This window comes from Furipterus horrens, unplaced genomic scaffold (genome assembly GCF_987537825.1).
Source record: "Furipterus horrens unplaced genomic scaffold, mFurHor1.1.pri manual_scaffold_16, whole genome shotgun sequence".
Taxonomy (NCBI): Eukaryota; Metazoa; Chordata; class Mammalia; order Chiroptera; family Furipteridae; genus Furipterus; species Furipterus horrens.
This window is the reverse complement of record NW_028327186.1, coordinates 7219888-7243259: the sequence shown is the minus strand read 5'-3', so window position 1 is coordinate 7243259 and position 23372 is coordinate 7219888.

Sequence of the window (23372 nt, the reverse complement as noted above, 5' to 3'; positions counted from 1 at the left end):
GCAGCTGAACGGGGGTCCCTGGTGGGAACGGATTGCCCTTCTAACCTGCAGGACCGGGCTGTTCCCTTCTGGCCCTCGTGTTTGCTTTTCCCCTTTCTTCCTCGGCTCTCACCAGCAGATGTTGTTTGGGATGGAGGAGGCTGGGGGGGCGGGGGGGGGATGGTGCAATGCTTTCCACCTGGGAATGTGCGGGAGGTGCGCTGGGACAGCCAGGGCCCCTTCTCCTCCTCGGATTCCTCTTCACTTCCAGTTGGCACATAACCAGGTAGTGCCTCCCCGGCCTTTTCATTTTCTGCCCCCAAAGACGAAGGCAGAGCAAGGCTCCCTGTGCCCTGAGCTCCTGCTGTGCTCGGCCCTTCTCTCCCCTCCCCCGGGGCTTCCGTCCCAGCCCTCTGGAGGTTAGCACGCAGCGGAACAGTCATGTGCTGTGTTGCCAACGTGTAAACTCGGGTCGAATCGTTTCACACGCGCAGAGTTGGGGAGGACGTGGGAGACGGTGTTTTCCTAGCTGGCCAGGGGAAGGCGAGTGGGTCCAACCATTCCAGATGGCTTTCTGGCGTTGTGGATAAACAACCTTAGGGAAAGTGCAAACGATTGATCCCGCAATTCCACTTCTAGGGATTCCTGAGGAAATAACGAGGACAGTGAGCACAGTTATGCACAAGGATGTTTACCCCAGAAATGATTTTAATACAGTGCAATTGAAGCATCCTATGTTGTTTTCTCAGTAGAGGATTAAAAATGCATTGGCACACCGGAATAGTACAGAGTCATTAAAAGTGATCACGTAACTTTATATTTGCTGATGTGGAAAGAGACTCACAAAAAACTGACAGAAGTAGCAGGTTGTAAGATACTACATGACTAGCTCTTTCTTGTTTTTGGTTTTGATTTTTTTTTTTTTAACCCTGTTATAGGTGTAGAAATATGTCTGGAAGGGTAGACATCAAAGTGTTTATGTGTATGTGGTAGAATATTTATCATCTTTATAATTTATGGCAATTTCTAAGTTTTTGACATTTACAAGTATTCCTGTTACAATCAGAAAAAAAAATCAGCAAAGTTAGATTTTAAGAAGAGTGTAAACTAACTCTTGCCCCTTAGGTACTGTATCCCTAGTAATTAAAATGCTCCCATTATAGTATAAATGCAGAAGTGTGTTGTTTTTGGCATATCAGAAGCAAAGCAGCTAATAACTAATAGGTTCCAAAACAGACAATGAAGTTTTATAATTTTTTTTCTGATCACATGTTGTTTAGACTTGATGACTCTTTTAGTAAAGAGTGCTTATCATCTCTCCTGTGCTCTGAGCTATTCCTCAGCCTTACCCCACTTCTCCCGGCCTGCAGTGGGCCTGTCTGCTGATTTGCTTGCTCAGCTCCCTGCAGCCCCCACATCAAGGTATAGCCACCAACCTATTTAAAAGGAGACTGTTCTGGGCAACCCAGGACCAGTGGCCATCACTGTAAAACGTACCCTCCTTTAATATTGAGAGATTTCTCTGAGCCTCCCATCTCCTCGTTCCCAGCCTCACCTCCCAAATGCATTAGAGCCATCATTTGAATCGTATGTGATTCTGCCCTTAGAGTCAGAACTGCGTCCCTGTCCTTACATGTCCCGTGGTAAGTAAGGTCTTCGCTTTGGATATACTGTGTCAGGAAGGTCAACGTCCTGACTCTTGTTTTCCAAATATAAACTGGGATTCTTAGGAAACACGCCGCAGGATTGACCTGCATTTCCAGTGTGTGCCCAAATGGCAGCACAGTGGCCGTGGGAAATCAAGGGAAGGGACTCAGTGTTTGCTCTTGGAGTATTAGCTGCCATATTGGAAAGTGGAAGCGTGGTGTGAGTGAGTGAGGTCGACTCTTACAGCTTACGTTTCTGCCAACTTTGCCACGGAGTGACCACAGTCGGACAGTAGTCACAGTATACAGCACCGATTCAGGAACTATTGCAATAAGGGGACGGAGACTTCAGATGGAACTGGGCTCAGCTCTTGTCTACAGCATGGACAAGTGGGGATTTATAGTCAGTAAAGCAGGCAGGGGTCCAGGGTGAACAGTCACTAAGAGGGAGCGTCAGGGGCCGGGGGGAACTCTTGCTAAACTGACCGAACAGCAGGCTCACCGAGGGCGGGCCGGGATGATCAGACATCCGTTGGAACGATGGGGAATACGGAATTTGATCAGATCTCGAGAGTGATCACAAAGGGAGGGTGGGGGGATGTGGCTAAGGTGATCCTGTGGAATTCTTGTTCAAACCAGGCAGTGCAAAGGCAGGCACGGAGTCTGAAGCGGAGGTCCAGCTGGGAAGCAGTTTCAGAGGAGCCCGACGAGGATTTGGTCCCAGAGAGACTCTGTCAGTCTTTCCAGCCTGGCCATCCGAAGACGGACCTGTCGCAGATGATAATGGGGGAGGGGGAGAAAGTGGGGAAAAGGCAGCTTTTATTCGTGCCTGTTCTTGAGCTGGGGTGAATGCGGTTGAGGCTGCTGTTGTCGTTCCGCCCTGCCCAGGTGCTGGCCGTCACTTGCACAGAGCAGAGTGTGCACACGTGGCCCGCGCTAGGCCGTCTCCTTGCTGGGGGGATATGCACCAGGGCTGATGGGATGGAAAAATTAACCAAGGAAACCCTGTTAATTCCTTGCGAAGTTGCCTGTGGCTGTGATCGGCTCAGGGCTCAGGAAGACCCAGGATGAGCCAGCCTCCAGAGGGTCTCTTCTTGTACCAGCCCCGGCGTCCGCGTGGTGAAGCGGTACGGTTCACTGTGGGGAGCCAGAGCAGGAGCGAGGCCTGGCCGGCTGCTGCCTCGCTGGCAGCGAACAGCTTTGGGAGAATAAAAGGCAGCCGGGTAGGAAACAGCAGGGCACTTCCATGGCTGATTTCGTTTGTTAGCACCAACCACACTAAGCAGTAGCTGGGAGGAGGCTTGGGCGTCGTATCCGACACTTTCTCCAGGACTGAGGAGTATTCTTGAGATTTGTCTTTAGTTGGGGCTTTTAATAATCTTCTCTGATTCTTTATGGTTCTTAGGTCTTTACGATGCTGCATATAATATGGTTTTAAAAAACCCAGCTCTAGTGGTAACAAAATACATAGTCTTAGATACTCTTGAACTTCCCTGGTTTTAACTTTTCTTCATTTGTGACATGGGGGCTGTAATACCTTCCTCACGGGGTCATGGGGCTCCAGTGGCTGGTTTGATTGACGTGGTCCTGGGCGACCTTCCTAGGCCTGTGTCATTTTTACAACATCTTAAGCCACATGGATGTCCTCCTGGCCCTTCTCCACGTCAGCCAGCAGGCCCTTTAACACCTGCCTGCCTTTGGACTGTCCTTGGCCCGCAGCACCCCTTCCCCAGCTTTTTACCTCTCAGACTCAGTTCATCCTTCCAGTCACCACAAAGCGTGACTGAGATCCTTCCTGTGACTTCCTCTCCACCTCTGCTCACCCCTGCTGGAGCTCATCACACCCTCTGTGTTTTGGAAAGCTTTCCTGGAAATTGTCCTCCTTCTTCCCCACTAGACTCCGAGCTTCTTGAGGATGTGGAATAGTTGTTGCTGAATGAATAAACAGGTTATTTAAGTGCTGGTTGAACGGTAGGTGCTGTTCCGTTTTTCTGCTTTTCTCTAAGTAGCCCCCCTTCTAAAGAGTTCTTAATCCCAGATGCTCTTAAATGACTTGATCACATTCTTGGAAAATAAATTGTATCAGGAGTAGGTGCTCTGACTCCCTGTCTCCTAGTGTGAAACAAGCTCCCAGATCAGTGGTCAGCTGAAGAGTGGTTGTTCAAGAACAATTGGAATTCATTGTATTCTTTAAGGGACACTATGAAATAATACAATCGTCCATCATATGCATTCAGACTAACTTACTATTGACATATATGATGAATGTAAGCAATATTATAACATTGCAACCAAGGGCATAAGTCCAGAACAAACCATCCAAAATCCAAGTCCTCAACCAAGTCGTAATTGTATCCCTCCAAGTTTTTATTACTATTTATTTGCTGCTTATTTATTTATTTACTTGATCTGTGAGTGCTCACTAATAAAGCAATAGTAGGTGATAAATATTTGAGAAAAAATTTTTGGAGAACAACTTAAAATGGAGGACATTCTATCCATTAATCATCAGTCCATTCTGACAGCTTAATAGTCATGCTTACTAATGTTAATTGTGTACGTATGATGCACCAGACATAGTGCTGAGGGTTGTGTGTGGATTATTTTATTTATTCTCACCTCAGGAAGGGGACATTTTTATTATTTTCCTAATACTAACGAGGCAACAGAGGCTTCCTGTTAAAGCATCAGTAATTTTAAGAAGTAAAATCATGACTTTCATATAAATATAAAATGAATGCACGTCCAGGATTTTATTTAGCTAATTAATTAGCGAGAGAACCAGTCAGATGTTATAAGCAGTTCAGAGGTGATTTCAAAGACCAGAGCATGTACTGCAGTCAGGAACGCGGGAACAGATGTGAACCGGTCAGCATCCGTAGGGAGTGATCAAGTGGCTTTCAACAGGAGCCGTCGCCTTTCTGTGGACAGGAGTGACCTGCCTTGCTCTGCGTTCCTAGTACATGACAGAACTGTAAAATAGCTCTGAGTCCGTGCACGATGGTGGCAACCCGGAGGATGGTACTCCCCAAAGCACCCATGTATCTTTTTTTTTTCCTTCCAATTTCCATGTCTTCCCAGGTTTCCATGTCTCTAGAAAAGGTAAGAGATTAGTTTAAGGTTGCATAGCCGGGATGCAGACCCCAGAAATCCAGAGCTGGCGTCTGTAACAATGACCGAGTCCCTAGAAAAGTTTAAGAACCAACAAATGAAATAGTTGCTATTCTGCTATTTGATTTCTCTATGGATGCATTTCTTTTTTGGCCCATGGAAAACCCTGCACTGCATATATTTAAGTTGTAGCACATGAAAGACATTCTCATTGGTTGGGTTATGAAGAGCTTAGAGAACAAGTTTTCATTCTGTGGTAACAGCAGCCACATAGGGAGGTATTAGTAACCCTCGTCTTACAGAAAAGCACCGGAGTTAGACACTCAGAGTCGCGAGGCTCCTGTCGTGGGGTGTGATTCACACCCACATCCCTTCTGGCCAAGGCGCCCACTCTTCTGGCTGCTGAGTCTGTCTCTGTTTCAGCAGACCATTCTGACGAAGAATTTGCCTCGTCCCCGCTTTTTAGAGGCTCTCTCATCTGCTGTGGGGATGCTAACTTGTTTGAGGTCTGGGGTTGGTTCCGAAGGAGACAGCATTGCAAAGACACATATTTTTCCCTCCCTGTGCTCAGTGGACTCAAACGTATCTGCATGGAATGGCCCCAAGTGGACACATGTTTTCCGCCCAGCCCTTGACTGGTGCCCGTTCTCAGGTACTGAGCGGGGCTTGGCTTTGGAATGGCAGCGCGCTTTTTCAGCTGTACCCCGGCTGGGGTACCAGGACAGAGCAATACGCTCAAAGAAGGGAGTTTTTAACATGCCACAGGCCACTGAACTGACTGCACCTCCTCAGCTAGAAGCCGTTACCCCAAACAAATGACGTGGAGTTTTCCAGCTCTCACTGTGCCACGGGGATACGCCGGGCCTGGCACGGGCTGACCCGCACACGGTGACTTCCTCAGGTCCTCCACGCATGGCACCTGGCCCACCTTGATCGTAACGGCCTGGATGCTTGTCTAAAATCCCGTTCTGCCAACAGCACTTGAGACTCGATGCATCAGAAACTCAGCAGGGTGAGGGCCGAACCTGTGTATTTCCAAGATCCCTCTGAGGTGATTTTGAGGACCTCACAGGTATAGACGCTCGGGCTCTGGACTCAGAGGCCGGAGCATGCGTCCTGGCTGCGCTGTGTGACGTTGGGCCAGCTAACTCGGCTCTTGAAGACCTGCTCTCCTCATTTGAAAAATGGAGATAATTATAGTTGTGAGGAGCAAGTGAGATAATCCGTGGGAAGTATTTGGCACCGGGCCTGACACCGGCTGTGTTCCCAGTAAGTGTCAGCTATTAATGTATTTCATTGATTCTCGATGCTCTTTTTTTTTTTTTTTTTTTTTTTTTTTTTGCGTATTAACATTTTTTAAATCAATCTGCTTCTTAAAATTGATGGCATGTCATGGTCTCAGTGGTGGTCTCTGAAGCAATGGGGCATCTTATAATAGATGGTGCCTTCAAGGGGCTGAAACACAGTCTATGTGAGGGTTCCTGGGAGCAGCATTGATGATGAGGTGTCCGGAGAGGTGCTGGAATTTGGGGGTGCGCAGGTCTGTCTAAGCTGTGTTCCTGTACATATGGGAGCAGGTCAAAGGAAAGCTGAATGAACAAGGGTGGGGGCTTTGCGGCTCTGGGGGGCGGTCCCCATGATTTCAGTGGCCTTGCTCAGTCTGCCTATTTTGGGCCCCGCTCGTGGTGCCCGTCGGGAGCCTGCAAGCCCCTGGGTGCGGCTGGTGGGGTGAGGGCATCGCTTGCCTCGTTCTGGCCTCTGAATCCTCCCTGGGTTTCTCTCGGCCTCACTGGCATCAACAGCTCTCCGTTTTTCCACCTTTAGATCCTTTCTTGTGGAAGGATTTTGAGAACCGCACCCAGGGCGCAGAAGGAGCCAACAATATCTGTAACACTGCTTGACCCAAAGTAGCGACTCAGGAAGGAAGTCACCCCTTCCTCTCTGTGACCCCCTGACTTTGCTCATGGCCCCTGTCCGCTCAGCTGGGCGAGCGCAATGGGAGTTGGAAGCAAGTCAGTGGTTGGGGGGGACATTGGCTTCTTGTCGTTGTGTTGGAGGTGGTCTCATGCAAAGGAATCAGCCTAATAAGTGGTTTGCTTCCTTTGCAAAAGTACCGTCTGGGTTTAGTTTCATATTTCCTGTTTTAAACCCTTTCAATTAGGCCCCTGGGGTTTCCCGGGCCTGCCCGGGGGAGCCTCGCTCTGAGCTTCCCCCCCTTTCTTTCCCAGCCCTGGGACAAATGTCTGTCTTTCTCCTGTGCTCCTCACAGCCCTCAGAAAGCACCGAGGGGCTCCACATTGGCATGGGAACCGGGTATCTGCTCTGGAGCATTTAGCCGGGAGCGGAGCTTGGCAGGCTCACTTCCTGCCCCATGCTGGCATTCACCATGGAGAGCTGGGGGGCGCGGGGCTTGGCACGTTTGCCGAGTCTACTGGAAGCCCTCAATTTTGAGGGGGAAAGGGACTTTCTCATGGGCTTCCCGCTCCAGAGGATCAATCAGCCTCAGAGAAATGCTAGAGCGGCAGCAAGTGGTTTCCTAGCAGGACCGGTGGTCACAAAGGGCCCCGGCCTGCTCTGTGTCTTTTGTTCCCACTGGCGCCTCCGCCGAGCTTCGGGGCCGCCTGCCTGCAACCTTTGCTTGCCCGGGTCTGCCTGTCGATCCTGGAAGTCAGGGAGGAGGAAGGAAGGGAAAGGTCCCCAGCGGAGCAGGGAGACTCCCTGGTTCTGGAGTCTTCGTGGTGGCCCCTGGTCCTGGTCTTGTCGCGGGACGGATGGCTTTTTGCAAGTTCCCAGCTTCTGGTTCTTGATGTATCCAGAGCGACTGACCAGACCCATCTCATGGGGTTGTGTGCTGGGGGCCCCGCCGGAGCCCTTTCCATCGCGTTCCCTGCCTGCACTGCCCTTCCCTCTTTCCCTGGGGGTACATTTCGTGGTTAATGTCATTTAAACACGATGTTTGAAATGCTCGTGGAAGCAGGAAAATGAAGGAAGAAAACAAGGAGGGAGAGAGTAACTCCCCCTCCTTCACCTCCCCCACCCCCCAAGCATGTTTAGACTTTGCATACATTGTTGGGCGACTGCTACTAGGCTGTTGTTTTGCTCAGCTGGGCTGTGGGGTGTGGGGTTCAAGGACCCCCCCCAAAGTGGAGCGCTTCATCTGGCTGCCTGACAGCTGTAAGCAGCCCCGACTGGCAGCAGGACAGAGTCTAGCAGGGAGCTGGGAGGTCGGCACCATGCGAAGGAGCCTGGCAGTGGGAGGCAGGTTCTTGTGTGTCAGTTCTGAGAGGCCCTGGTAGCTTTCAGGTCGATTTCATCCCTAGTGCAAAGGAGTGCTTCTTGAATATGGAATCAAAACATATCTGAGGCCCTCCTCAAGACGGGTCACTCCAGGGCGGAGAGCAATCTGTATAAAAATGACAACCCACCTGCCGGGTAGAATACCCTGGGTTTACAGTAATGAGAGGAACTGAATTTATAGCGATGGCCGTGCGCCGCAAAGCTGGCACTTGGAAGCCAGCCGCTTCTGGGGAAGAGACGTGAGGGGCTTCTAATATGCAAATGAACTGGGCATTTGGGTAAAAAACCCACATGCATCTCATTCATTGTGTTGTTAACAGGTGGGTTCCTAGCCTGATTTGAGATCTCATCAGTGTGCAGATTAATTAAGCTGTTAAAAAGTGATGAAGAAATATGCACAGGCATCTTTGGCTTTTTCGACAAGGAGCACGTTGCTCTGGGGCTAGTTGTCAGGATAATTATTTCCCCCCCTGAAAATTACTGACTACAGGTTCAGTGCAGTGCACTGGTGTACTTTAAAATTATTTTTAATTGAATTTATTGGGGTGACATGGGTCATTTTTAATTACCCACAGGATCTGAGCCTGGGTACCACATGGTGTATGTTTGCATGAAATATCTATGTTTGTATATGTGTACACATGTCTGTTAATCTTTCGCAAAGTGATTCATTGATTTAAACAAACAGGGTGGCTGGATATAGGTTTGGGGCTTGGGAGGCTCCTGTGAGGGGTGTTTACCTTGGTGATATGTGGGTGTCATCTTCCTTTGTTGAGTGACATGAAAGACAATTCCAGCCTTTCTGAAACTGCACTTGCCGCCTGCAAGCCAAGTTTTGGTGGCTATTGTAACTACAAGACATTTTAAAATACAGGCTAAGTTCCGAAACGGCACTAGAAGAAAATGAATCTATTCCGTGGCAGCGTGAACCATTTGGGCTAAATATTCAAATGGGGTGTCACAGTGAAAGCAATCCAGGTAGCAAATGAAACACTTCAAAAAAAAAGCTGAAGGTAAAAAAATTAAGTAGAAGGAGAAATGAATGTTTTAACTCGTTAGGCAATGTGGAAGGACCTTGAAGGCGTGAAAGAAATGGAAAAATCATGACTGCAATTGTACATAGAGGTGATGCTCATACATTAGAAGCTAATTGTCTAAAAATCGAAACCAATTTAAAAAGCTCTCATTGAGCTGAAAAAGCAGTTGCAGTAGAATTGACAAGATCATGATGAATAAGAAAAAGAAACCCAACTCACCTTTAAATATAAAACAGTCAAATTATATTAACAGACAATTTAATAGTAGAAAAATCGAAATGTTTAATAAATGTAAGGGAAAAAACCTCCCTAGAAATCTAAGAAATATATATTAAAACTAAATGGAAGATGTATACCTTCAAAAAATATTTACAGACAGGAAAAATGTTCACAACATATTAAGTGAGAACAAGATCAACACGCTAGGTGCTCCGTTTTATTAAAGGAATTGTAAAATGGACGGGAAAAAACACACCACGTAGGCTCTCCGTGGCCATCTCTAGGTAGGTAGATTTGACATTATTCTGAATTTCTCCTTTCATGGTGTTCTCTGCGAACATTACCTTGTGGAAGCGGTTAGGAACAGAGACTCGAGCGCGTACAAAGCCGTCCGCTGACCGTGCCTTTCGTAGGAATGGCCCCTCCGGGGTCATGGACGGCCGTCTTGGGGATGGACTGGCAGCAGCCTTACAGAGGGCTGTACCAGCGGAGATCACACAAGGGTTGCCAAGTCTTCACCAGGGGTCTAAAGTTCGGTGCTTTACAACCGGGCTTTCTGGAGTCCTAGAGGTTCCGCGGGGTTTACGTGGGGGCTCAGCATGCAGAGGAAGCCCCAGACAGACCCCCCCATCCTGCCTCTCTTCACTTCCTCACCCCTCACCTCTTTCCCACATTCCCGTCACTAGGCTTCCAAGTACCCCATTTATTTAAAAACTGGGTTCCAGAGTTTTTAGAGAGGGGACCTAGGGCTAAAGCCTAACCGGGTTTTTCCTCGGCAGGAACCTAAAATGTCGCCACTGTGTGGATGTCCACCCTGGGTTTGGCCACATCTTTTGGTTTCTCCTTGTGGCGGAGACTTCCAGTGGAGACTAAGGCAGGATGCTTGCTCCATCGCCTTGGGGAGCGTCGTGGGTTCTCTGAGACTGAGGCAGTTCTTTCTATCGTGAGGGGTCTGTGTATGTGCAAGGCCCTGGGTGGTCTTGTGACACATGTCCCTCTGGCCTCAGTCCTGGGCCTTGGACTACTTCTCAGACCCTCACAGCTAAGTTTGTTTTCTTCCTGAGCAAAGGATCGCAACCCTCAGGGGCAGGGAACGTAAGTCTGACAGAAACGATAATGAGTTTTTACCCGGGGTCTTGGTACTATTCTCTGTTACTGACACCTCCTGAATACGGAGCGCTGCAGGCAGGGGATGAGACAAGTAGGGGAGTGTTGCCCCCCTTGTCTGCCTCTGCAGCCTTGTGGGTTTGGGAACCCTGCCTGTAAAGCCCTGCTCTGCTCTTCATTGAGAAAGTGAAGAAGAGCAGGAACCAGGCCTGGCTGGCTGAGGGGAAGCCAGGTTCCCACGGGCTGTTGACACGGCCGGTAAACAATGCTGGCGGGCACCTGGCCGCTGGTGAAGCACGCTTATTGTGTGAGCCGGAGTGGGCGGCAGCGGGGGCGGGCAGCAGCAGCTGCCATGTGCATGCATGGCATGCTCTTCCTTGCCAGCTCTGAGTCACCGCTTCAAGCATGCAAGGCTACCCAGGGGTACACAAGGCACAGACCACGGCACATGCCGCCCAGGCCATGGCCGCCAGCTGAGACAGCATGAATCGTGAAGCAGCGAGAGTCTGTGGGAGGGCCAGCTGGTGCCACCAGGAGGTCGCCTGTCGGTTTGAGCATTACAACACATGTCACTTTCCTAGGAGCACATGCGGTCAGCACTTTGGGTGGAATGTAACTTGATTTTTAAGATGAAGATGGCAAGACCAAGCTCAGACTCCAAAGCAAAACAAAGACTCATCTTTGTAGCTTTGGTTGGCCCCCCGTGTTTCGGGTTGTGTCTGCCCTGCTTTGGAGCCTTGGTTTAAAGAGCAATGGCTCTACACGGATGTCGGGGTAACGCCTGGGACGGCCGTCCAGGGCATCTGCCGGCCTCTGGGCAGCCCTGCGCTCGGTGTCCCGGCCGAACGTGGCGCGAGGCTGTGCTTGGCCATGACCGCTGACAGCTCAGGGCGCATCAGAACAGCACTGGGGCGGCCGGCTCCTGGGGGCTTGTTTAGGGCCAGGCTCCAGGGGAGCCTTTCAGAAATGACAGGCGGTGTGGGGATGAGACGCAGGCTGCGTGGGTTCCAACCCTGGCTCTGCTGTCTGCCGTCGGGAGAGAGCAGGCATGTCCCCTGCCCTTGACGTGCCGCTGTTCCCTTTGCGGTGCAGTGCACGCGCACGCGTGTGGGTGGGAGCAGCCACCTCAGAGGGCTGTCCTGAGACTTAAATAAAGATAAACAAGTGGAATGCTCAGAAAAGGGATCCCAGCGTCACAAACACTAAATGATCTCATGCCTCATCTCAGCGACGACGTGAGCCAGCGAGCACCGGGCTGTGACTCCCACGGGGTGCATGGCGCCGAGGTGTGGGTGCGTTCCGGGCCTGCAGTCAGGCGTCTCGTTTAGGTCCCGGCGGTCTGACGCTGTGTGCCTGTGCTCTGCAGCTTAACCAAAGCGAACTGATTTAAATGTCACTCTTTCTATTATGATTGATGTTTAAACGCAGTGTTTCTTAACCACAACTGAAGACCTTTGTCACTTATCTTGCGTTTAGTGGATTCAAAGGAGAAGCCTGTTTAGAATTACTTAGCCCATATTTTATTCTCTTGGAGAGGTTAATAACGTTTGACCTCAACATTTTCTACTTCTGGTACAGAGGGTTTTAATTCCTGCCACCAGTTTTGAATATGGTAAGCCTTCTTCCCTCGCTGCCACCTCGTCAACCTCCCCACGGCTCATCGCTTTCAGAGGAGAAATGTCTGCAGGGGCGGGTCTGCTTGCTTGGTACCTGGGATATCCATTCCCATGAAAGCGCGGCAGGGAGCGTTACGCAGGCCAGGTAGTGTTGGTTTGGCTTGCTGCCTGATTTTCATCTGGTTCAGCCTGATTTCCTCAGGCCTGGGGAAGAGGGCTGGTCCTTGCTCATTTTATTGTGGGCTTGGCCTTCCCTCCAGGGCTTTCCTCTCTAGTAACAGGGCATTTGGTTGTGTTTCTATGTACCTGAGCTCCCTGCATCAGATCCCGGCTCATCCCCCCGTGGGGCTGGAGGTATGCACCTAGGGAGGCCCCTCACTCTGCAGCCACGTGTTCTTGGACACGCAAGCCTTCTTGCCTCCATTGCTGTGTGCCTTTTATTTTAGCATATGGGAGTATGGTAGGATCTCCAGGGACTACTCTATCCGGCAGCTCAAGTGATGGCTATTTTTTCTCCACACATAGGATTTTGCAAATGTTTCCAGTTGAAACTTATTTATAGTCTTCCTTCTGCAGCTGGAAAATTAATATTTGTTTTTGGCTGCATTGACAGAGATGCTAGGCACCCCAGAACTGATGAAGTGTGCTGGTTCAGCATACAGCAGCGTGGTCAGCAGTCAGGGACGAGAGGCCCAAGAATGGCAGGACAACAGTGGGTGAGCAAGCCGACGGGAAAAAGCCAAGAGCGCTGGCCTCAAAGTGCTGGGTTCTAGGTGCCCATCAGCCCGTCAGGCATGCGTCCTTGATCAAGTCCCTCCACTGCTGGGCTCTTGGGTGAACATGATCCTTTCCAGATGTAAAAGGAAACGGCCTTCCCAGCTGTAGAATGTTGTGATTCTAGGATCTGGGAAAAGCCACACTTCCTGGTTTATTGTGGAAGCATGGTCCCTGGCATTTGAGCCAGAACGGGGTCCTAATCCAGCCGAGTCTCTCTCTGACTTGGTGGCTCCGGACTCTTGCTCCTTCATCTTTCAAGTGGGGGTGATGGTGCCCCCTCAGCAGAGCTGTCAGAGGGGCGTGCCGGAGCACACGCGTCCTGCACCGCCTCCGCACACGGCAGGGGCCCTTGCGCCGCGGTCTCCCGCGCTGGCGGGCTGTTTGTCCGGTGACTGGTTCGTGCCCACAGGTGCCCAGCAGCGCGGAGGCAGAGTGGCCACTGGTGACAGAGACAAAGGCAACTTGAGAAAAAAAAAAAAGAGGAGCTTGTTCTCAGCACCGTCCCACGGGGCCCCTTCATCAGAGCTGGCCCCTCTCTCCCCTGTGCGCGCGCGCTGTTGTCGCGTAATTAGCGTCCCGGCCAAGCCAAGGCCCGGGCACAGTGAGCGCCTTTGTTTTCATCTTGTAAATTTCAGCACAGGTTGGAAGGAACAAAACCCCAATTCATGTGAGAGATACTCCATGTCTGAGGCCGTGCACCTAGCCGAGGGAGTGGGCAGCTCAGGCAGGAAAGCCCTCGAGGACGCTGAGAGGCGCGGAAGGGCGCCCTTTGGACTCTTAACGGGGAGAGGCTGGCCAGGGTCGGTGCCCCAGTGACGTGGTCTGTCCAGGGAGATGCCCGGGAAGCCTGTTCTAGAATAGGCCTGAACGAAGCCTCCGCTTCCTTGGGCTAATCATACTCTAGCTCCACCTTACCTACTGTGTGCATGTGTGTTTAATGAGAAGAGCTCACTAGGTATCTTCAAGGCCCCTCTGGCTCCGGCACACTCTGATTTCATAAAAACACACCAGTTTTCAGGGCGCGCGTCTTCCCTTGCCTGCTCCCTTTCTCTTTGCCTCCTTCCCTGCACTCAGACCCTGTGAACATCTTCCCCCTCTGACCCGGCTTCCTCTCTGATGCTCTCTTTCAAGGCCACAGGGATTATCCTGTCCAAAGCATCCCAGGAAATAAGCAGCTGGAATATCCAGGAAAATAAAACAAGCCGGCAAGAGGCAAAGGGGTGTGTAATTGCTCTTCCTAACGTCCACTCTTAAAGCCGCATGTTTTAACCATCTCGTGGTGGCAGGGATTTTTCTGTTTTCTTTTTTTTCTTCCGAAGCCAGTGTAATACCCTCATGCTTTCTTTTCTTCTGGGAACATAGAAGAGGAATTAATTTTCTTTGGGATTAACAAAATCTTTCTTCTTCTATTATGTCGGCAACATGAAGTCTTAGCAGATCTCTCATCTTGTGCTGAATACGACATACAGCGTCACCATGGAGTGCGGAGGCGGGGGGCGTGACCCCAATTTGGATTACGGGGCACGGCAGCCGGCACGCTGTTGCTGACGGCGGTAGTAGGAGTCTCTGGCGTGCCGAGGGACAGCCGCGGGGACCGAGCCCCACACGCCTGGCCAGTTGTCCCCTGCTAACCTGAGGCCCGTCTCCAGGAGGCTGAGCCTGCAGTCACCTGCTCAGAGCAGCAGGCTTGCGTCAAGCCGTCAGCCAGGCTGGTGAGAGGCACCGCCATGCCAAAGCAGGGCTGTAGCTGAGCTGGGGGACTTAAGAAAGTTGGGGTGTCGGTGAGAACATTTAACATCTCCCAGTGCCAGTGTCTCTGTCTATACCTTCGGCTCAATCGCGTGCCTCGCAGGGCCTCAGCACCAGCCCAGAGGTACATACAGAGGGACTGTGGTGACTGCCAGGGTCGGCACTTCTGCCAGGGGGCTGGGGAGATGCTCTTCTCTGCGATGTGGGGACATCGTGAGGGTCAAGGGCAGGGGGTCTGGTGCAGCGAAGGCGGTGGCGGGGCTGCCAGCTCCTTCCTCAGTGTCCTCAGGGAGCGCTACTTCCTCCACTCCCAGTTCTGCTCCGTGTTTTAAAATCTGAAAAACTTAGCATATTGCTTGGCTCACCTCCTCTGGCACCTCGATTACACCCAACAGAATATCAAACTCCTGTGACCCCTAACCAGGGTTCTCCCGGCTTGGGCCAGAGTCCCTGGCCATGGAATCGCCCTGTTGGGCAAGACTAATGCTGACCGTTGCCGTCGTAATGACACCTAGCGTCTTCTTTCTCATGGCTCTGCATCTGCGTTTCCTCCTCTGCGCAGCAGAGTGAAAGTGGGGACTAGGTGTGTGAATCCATGGTAGGCGCTCAGAACAGTGTCTGGCCCGTGGTAAAGGCCCCATAAGGTGTTCACTGTGATGTGTGAGATCTTTGCAAACAACTTTTAAGAGGAAGATGTACCCCTGACTTCTGCCTTTACTTGCTAACAAATGCAAAGAAGTTTTCTCTAAATGGCCACAGACAGACAATGGCTGGGCATATCTATTTCATTCCGCAATCCTGGGGAAGTAATTTGTCAGCTCAGTTCATCCCACCCGTGTTTATTTGGGGTCTTCTCCAAGGCTGAGGGCACAGAACACCTGCACAGGCCAGCAGTTAGAGGTGAATACCTGAGGGGTCTCCACACTCACCCTTCAAGACTGAAAAAAAGTTTCACTTCTTCCCCTGCGGTTCCACCTCCAGCTGTGACTGTGTGTCCGTGTGAGGGAGTGGGAGTGTGTGTGCAGAGGTGGGGGGACTAGGTGATGAAGCGGGGGGCGGGGAGACTCTCACTGTTCCGGCGCCTGCGAGTAGCTCCAGGGTGGCCCAGGTTTCCTCGGTGAATACTCTCGGCAGTGCCCCGAGGAGCACATCATAACCTGTGCTGTACCGGATGCAGAAATGAGGTTCAGAGCAACTAAGGACTCTCTCTGCCCGCTCTGGTGAGTGGCGAAGCTGAGCCTTGACTCTAGGTCAGGAAAGTGGGCGACCTTCTCGCCACCTCGTGCTGCCCTGCTCAGCAAGGCCCTGCTGGGGCGCTGACATCCTTTCGGGGTCACGAACCTGGGAGGCAACGTCAGAGGAGGGGGCAGAGCTGTGTTCCTTCTGCAAAGTCCTGGAGGAGGAAGCAGGGAAGGAAGCTGCTCGGGGTCTCTGGGAGCTGAAAGGTGACAGCCTGTGTGGGAGCGCTCCTGGGAGTCACACGTTGGGGGCAGGTGTTTGGTGGACGAAAATCTCCGTTAACGTTTAGGTCTGTCTGCCGGGCGTGGGGTGGGAACCGGCTTCAGAGCTGCTGGCCGGAGGGCCCCTTGACAGAGTGGCCAAGGTTAGTCCCCTTCCCTGGCCTCCTACAGTGAGACTCCGGGTGGACGGGCCCCAACCCAGGGCAAGCACACAGGCCAAGAAAGTGAAAAAACGCACCAGTTGTCAAGTGTAAAGAAAACCGTTCACCCCTTTCCTTCTGAAATCCCAGTATCCATGACAACTGGACCAAGTGTGGAAAATGGCCGTCCCCTCTCCTCCTCATTGTTTAACTTCCCGTTGCTACAGCAACTGAGTGTGCTGGGCCTGCCAGCCGCGCCGGGCGCTTTCTTCTCTCTCCGTCCCCCTTCATGGCGGGCCCTCCTCAGTGCCAGCGCTGCTTTGTCTTCCCTTGCCGAAGTCTGTGAGAACCGGGATGGCACAGTGTCGGGCTCTCGGGGCTGCTGAAATCCTCTGAGAGGGGAGAAGTCGCTGGAACAAAGGGGCAGCAGAACAAAAAGCCCTGAGCGGCTTCACCCCTGCCTCTAAGGGTCTTTATCATCTTCAACCTAGGGATCTGGGAGCGTCTGGCTCTGCCTTTCCCAGGGATGGTTTGGCACAGACGCGCGGTGGGTCAGGGGACTGGCTGGACGGCAGACTCAGCAGACGGCACTCTGGGAGACGAAGCTTCCTGAGACTTAGGTCGTGGCTTTTCTCTTTCCCTTCTCTCTCCTGTTCTGCTTTCCTTCCCTTTCCTCATCCTTCCCTCTTTTCTTTTCTTTTCCCTTCCTTCCTTCCTTCTTTCCTTCCTTCCGTCCGTCCTTCTTCCCTCTCTCCCTCCCTCTCTCCTCTCTCTCTTCTCTCCCTCCCTTCTTCTTTCTCTCCCTCTCTTGCATATGTTTCTGGTTAATATTTTTTTCACTTGAAAAAAATTCTCTGCAATTAGGCGGACCTGCAAAATCTCGGAGTAATCAGTTTCTTTCAATAATTTGTCCTAAGGAAACAACTGGATAGTTGCACAAAGAATCCCCTCTGGTTCATTGAGGTGTTGCTGTCCCCCATTTGATGGATAAGGAAACCGAGTCCCGTGGAACCAGATGGAGCCCGGGCAGCCTGGCTCCCGGCACTGAAACACTGTACTTAGTTCCTTTCGGTTCCCATGCAGGTCCTGAGCGGCCCCTGAGAACAGGGGCACCCAAGCTGCTGGGCCACAGGACGTGCAGCGTAGTACCTGCCCGTAGTAGATGGTCGATAAACGTGGAACAGAAATAAAGCACAGCTGCCTGAGCTGTGACCTCTGTCGGCCCAGCTTCCCCAAATGCTTCTTAATGCTTTGATTTTCTTCAGTGGGGTAAACGATGGAAAATCTGTTTTCCTGAAAAAAAAAAAAGAAAAAGAAAGAAGAAAGAGATTATGCAGCTCACAGAAAGCTATGAGACATGCGAGAAGCAGTCCTGCTAGTGTTTAACTCAAGTTCCTGTGGGGCTTGCCCAGAGGCTGGAGCAGGCAGGGGCATTCAGGGTGGAGATGCCGCTTGGGAGTCAACATTGGCTGTCCTTGCGCCGTCCCTCCCTCCCCAGCCTGCAGGCTGTGGTCCAGGTGCAGTCGGGCAGCCAGAGCTGGGGAAGGAGCCAGCTGTCCCCTTGTGCTTTGTCACGTTTCCCTTCACCTCCCTGAGGTAGTCCTTGGGCGCTAGGTCCTGGGCGCGGGGACCGTGACCAGCTCTGTCTCCCGGGGCTTCAGGGAGAGATGCGGGCTGGCTCCGAGTGCTCCCAGCAGTCGCCCAGCCACTCATCACTCCTGCATGGTCCCTGGGTGCTGAAGGTGATCATCCCGTTGTCACTTGGTATCAGCAGTGCCTTCTTGGCAAAGCTGGCTTTAGAAATAAAGCACATGTTTGCTGTGCTCTGCACACACTGGTCTCTCAGCTTTGGGCAAAACCAGCACGTATGCAAGGGAACTCTGGGGATATGGACAAACGGGAAAAGACAGACGTCTCTGGCCAACTGGAGACGCACACAAGCGGAGAGAAAGCTTGCAAACTCAGGAGAACGAGACGGAAGTAACGGGCCTTGGTTCTTCTTTCGCTGGCCGTCTGCGCTCCCTGCCTGCCTGCACCGATGATGCTTTTGGCAGACTTCGTGCCCCGAGATCTCACAAGTGAGCGTTCATGGGGTGACGGAGAAGCACAGAGATGACTCAGAATTAGCATATACATGCTTGTGACAAATTGTAGAGGACTTAGTCCCCCTCTCCCTTGCATCCTTCCTTTCTTCTATTTTATTTTTTCTTTTATTTCTGGAATCAGTTGTGAGTGCCTGCCTTTGCTTGCTAGTTGTTCTTCTGTGTTTTTGTTTGTGGCGATAAATATAGCGAAGGTTTGGTAATTAGCTCTTGTCATTGCGATCAGCTTCACGTCAGGGGGGGCGTTTGTCTTTCATCACTTTAGGAACTGTTGCCTGCGTTCCCTTAAACCCCACCTGCACCGGGCTGGTGGGGGCTGGAGGGGGGCCACGGGATGCACGCAGTTCCCTGCAGAGGCGGCCTCTGCTCACAATGGCACCTTGCAGTCCGCCGACAGAACTCTCCCTCCCAGCTGCCAGCAGCACGGAAGAGCACAGAGAAGGGCCTTGCAGGTAATGACTCCCAGACCCTGTGGGCCCCACGCTGCACATTTCCCTGATGGAATCTGCACCGTGTTTCCCCAGACAGTTCGATCCCTGCCAGAAAGCTATCTTCTCCTCAAACATTGTCCGTCTGCGTTTCCCCCATTTTGGGGGGGGCAAAGGGAAAATTCAGGAATTTTTAATTTTTAAAAAGTATATAGTTTATGTTCCAAATGGGAACACCTGTATCTCTTATCAAGACAACATTAAAAAAAGAAACAAAAAAGAAACCAAAAACCTGTGAATTGTCCTCTCTAGGATTCTCCATCTGCCACCCCCCTCACCCCTCCCCCTCCAAAAACACAACACCCTTGCAGACGTGAAATAAAACCCAAGTGAGGATCTCCAACGGGAAGTCGTTCCGGCCAGATCCTCCCCCTCGGTCGGTCGAGGGCAGACAGCGGAGGCGGCGTCCGCTGTCCATTGTTACCAGAGGCTCGTCTGGGAAGAACGGAAGGGCCTTACGTTCCGATTTGCTCTTCTGCTCTTTCCGCCTTGACGCCTCCTTTCCCCTCTTACATCTTTCCTTTGAGGGCTTCAGATCTGGGGAGAAGGGGGCCAGCCTTCAGCGGGCCGGGAGGAGCCTGGGAACACTCTTCCTGGGTTGGACCTGTAACTGCCCTGAGGACAGTAAGGCTCCTTCCCGCGCCTCTTCCTTCCCGGCCGTGGTCAGCCGGGTGGGCACGCAGAAGTCCAGGTCCGTGTGCGGGCTTCCTCAAGTTTCCCCAGGAGTACTCTCAGTACCCCGGACGTAAACAGCTGACCCCTGCCACATGCCACCCCCCACCCCCCGCCCTGGGATCTGAGGAGGGGACAGGCAGTGTTTGAAGTGGTTCCGTGAAGGTGTGACCTTTCTCCCAGATTCTTCTCTTGTTCTCTGTAGTCTGTTCAGTACATTTTCAGTGTGAGTCGGAGGAGACAGGGAGTAGGTGACTTCAGATCAAGGGAAGACCGAACGAAAATGGATTATCTCTAAAATAAGGAAGCAGAGGGGCCCTGAATGAGTGCCTTTGAGAGGCGTGACCCTGACGTCCAGGCACTCTTGACTAAACCAGGGGCATTTGCCTCTGGTTTTCAAAAATCCTGGACCCTCTTCTGCCAAGAGAAGGGTTAAAGGTGCATTTCCTCTCTCTAACATAAACCTCGAGTCACGTCCCTTATTTCTGAGGATGTGCTTCTCCGTGATTCGGTTGAAAATGAAGAACCTCTTTCTCTGCTTAAACATTGCAGTTCATCTCCCCTTTGGTTCGCCACGTTTAAAATTTCTTTTTTTTTTACATTTTCTCAAAATCAGTTGAATTGAAAATGCCACGCATGGTTTATTGACTCTCATCTGAAAAATAATAAGTAACAAGAAAAATTGTTTGGTCCTATAATCAAGCAAATACATATTTGGATGTTCAGCATGGGAGACATAAAACTAACTGTTTAAACCTCCCTTGATGAGAACATTCTGTTTTGGCAGGGCAGTGATGGGAAAGAACAGGTCTTGATTTGATAGTGGAAAATTCTGAGAATTACTGCCTGGCATCCGCATGTGCCTTGTGGGCAGCCATTACTCTTGTAACAATTCAGTACCAGGTCTGTTTCAGAGATACTAATGGGCAAATCGCATAGTACAAGTCTATTTCCTTTCATGTAATGAATTTGTTAATTAAAATAGTATTTTACCTGTTGATCACAGAACTAAATCCCTGGAATTTTGACTTGTCAAGGGGAGAGAATGTTCTCCTTTGACCTTAAGAGGCAGCAAAGGGTCGCTGGTCTTTGTCTCCCTAGAAAAGAGAGATGGTGACCAGCAGCCCTGTTTGCACCATGAGGAGAACTGGCCTTAAAAAGGGGCCAATAGTGCTGCAGCAAGATTTCTCAGCGTCAGAGCTGTCGATGTTTAAGGCTGGGTGATTCTTTGTGGTGCAGCCTCTCCTGGGCATTACAGGGTATTCAGCGGCGTCCCTGGCCCCTGGGACTGATGTTTCCCTGGTAAAGAAATGGATCTCGGTTCTTGCAGAGAGTCGTTGGACCAGCAGGATTGGGATCACCTGGGAACTGGTGAACTTCCGAGTCCATCCCAGACCTGTTGATTCAGAAACTCTGGGGTTTGACAACAGCAATCTGTGCCGTAACTTTCCAAGAAAAACTAGTTAGGGCAGGAATTGAGCGACTTCATGTTTTTACCAAAAAGGAGGTTGGGTCGGCGTGACTGGTCACAGGAAGCCCTGTTGCCTTTGGGCTGTGTGGGCAGTGGTCTGAATGCCATGTTATTTTCTTTTGCTTTTTTTTTTTTTTTTGCTTTGCCTTTTGGCCGAGAATGTCGGGTGAATCCAGATATTCTAGTACATTTTGGACTGGCCTGTGTTTTCAGTGTCTCCGTTTCCCCATTTAGACAACGCAGGACGATCAATGCAACTTCAGAGGCACTGCGGGGATGTTGTGTCTGGTACAGGAAGAGCGTCTCAATGGAGAGGCCCATTCAGATCCCTGGATGCTCCGCATCTGAACGGATGTGCTCATAAAACCTAAACGGCTCTTCTGTTGATGGTTTTAGTGCATTCGATGCACCAGGTTTAGGAAATAGAGTACATTGAGACCCCTTCTGGCCTCGGACACAGGTGGGAAGTGGGAAGAGCTGCTTTTGAGGGCTTGCCTCTGATGTGAGGTTCTCTCCTGTCCCTGACCCCTTGCGGGGCCCCCGTGAGCTGTCTGCCCCCCGCTGCCTCCCCTGCCTTGAGTCAGCTTTTCCAGATCTTCGTCTCCTCTGTGCAAGTCCGTCAGGCCCTTTCCTCTGCCAGGCCGCTGAGATCCCTCAGTTTCGTTACGAGCCGGGCAGGTTTTTGGGGAGACGTGTGCTCACTCTTATACAGGCCCTGCGTGTCCGTCGGTGTGGGGACCGCAGGCACGCCGTAGGAGGCCTGTGGGTGACGTTCTTCCCATCTGATTATCTAAAGTAGACGGTGCCAACTGGTCAGGATTCGCGTATTAATAGTTCTTTCCTATGTGTAGGATTTGAAAGAGATTGTGTGTGTGTGTGTGTGTGCGCGCGCGTGCCCATGTGTGCACACGCAGTGTGGGCCCGTGATGGTGGGCAGGCATCTAGATACTCTATGAACTATCTACAGGGAGGGTCGCTCTTTGGGTGTGACATTTGAGGGGGCAGTTGTCTGTTTCAAGTTAAAGGATGCAGGCTTAGATTAAGCTACTCTCTATCATTTTATTTCACACACACACACACACCCGCACTAGTGCATTCTGTTTGTAGTCATCCTGCCTTTCTCATTCATTCGGCGCCATTAAAAAGAAAATGACCATCACTTGGCAGGGTCCACGGCTCCTGAGTCTTACTCTGCAATGCTTTCCTCCAGGCGGAGCAGCAGGCCGAGGGTGAGGCTGCGTGTAAGTGTCCAGACCAGCGGGGCTCAGGGCGGAAGCAAGCCTGGCCTTTATCCTAACTCCTGAATAAAGTGTGTAAAAGGCTCTTTGTGTTCTGTGGGACTCCCACCTTCGCCTTTGCCCTGAGCCCCCCTCCCCCCGGCACAGAGAGAATAGAGAGGCAGCGAACGATGGAGCTGCTTCGAAGGGTGGACTCCAATTTCTCTCTGCGAAGGCTGCCCTGAAACTCAGAGAAGCGTGATTACTTCATCCAATTTAAATTCTGTCTGGTGCTGAGTGGGCAGGCACCTAATTTCACCTTTGGAGGCAAATGGGAAGCTTTTTGTGCTGAAAGAAAGCAGAGGAGAAAAGAAGATTCGGGGGGATAATTGGATGGAAATCCCTTTAAGGTGCCCGAAAAGAGCTCCCTTTGGGATGAAACGAGGTCACAATCTATGTGTTAAATGTGCGGGGCTTGGAAGCCTTAATTATTTCTTTGACAAGCCATGTCTTTTAAAGACTTAAACAAAAGCTTCCAGAAGGTAGAAGCTGGGAGAAACGGCCCATGGCTTTAGAAAAGGTGAAGGCCACAGAAAAGCAATTACTGGTGAACAATACTATATTAACAGGGATTCTTCTTCCAGATTGGGGGCCCCCATGCTGGGTCTGGGGTGAGATTTCATAAAAGAGGGGCTGGTGGTCTCCCTAGAGGTGGGAGGGACAGAGGATGGCATCGATGTGACTGCGGGCTGGGAGGGAGCTGGGCTTGCTGTCTGAGGAGGCAAAGAAATAGTCCTTTTAGCCTACGAAAAGCATGATTTCTCTTGGAGCGGAACGGTGAGCTGGTACAGAGAATGCTCCCTGGATTTAGCTACGCATGCTTATTTCCGGCCCCTCCATTCCTGGCTGTATGACCCTAGACGCATACTTTATCCCCTTTGTCCTCATTTGTAAGGTGGGGGAAATGCGACCTGCCACAAGTGAGGGGCATGACATTGGGTAACGCTGGGTCTGGTGCGGAGCAGAGGCCCTAGAAGCGTCAGTCCTCTGGTCCACCTGCCTCCCCTCTGCTTGGTCTGACCGCAGGGCGGGCTCCCTCCCTCCCTCCTCCTCTCCCTCCCTTCCTTCCTTCCCTCACTCCCTCCCTCTCTCCCTCCTTTCTTTCTTTCTTGAAACGGTTCTGCCAGGTGGTCTGAGAGAGGGAAAGTGCGAAGAGCTGAGCAGGGATCTGAGTCTCGCATCTAGGGCCTGTCCTGCTGGGCTACGTCCCCGGCAGCACATGGC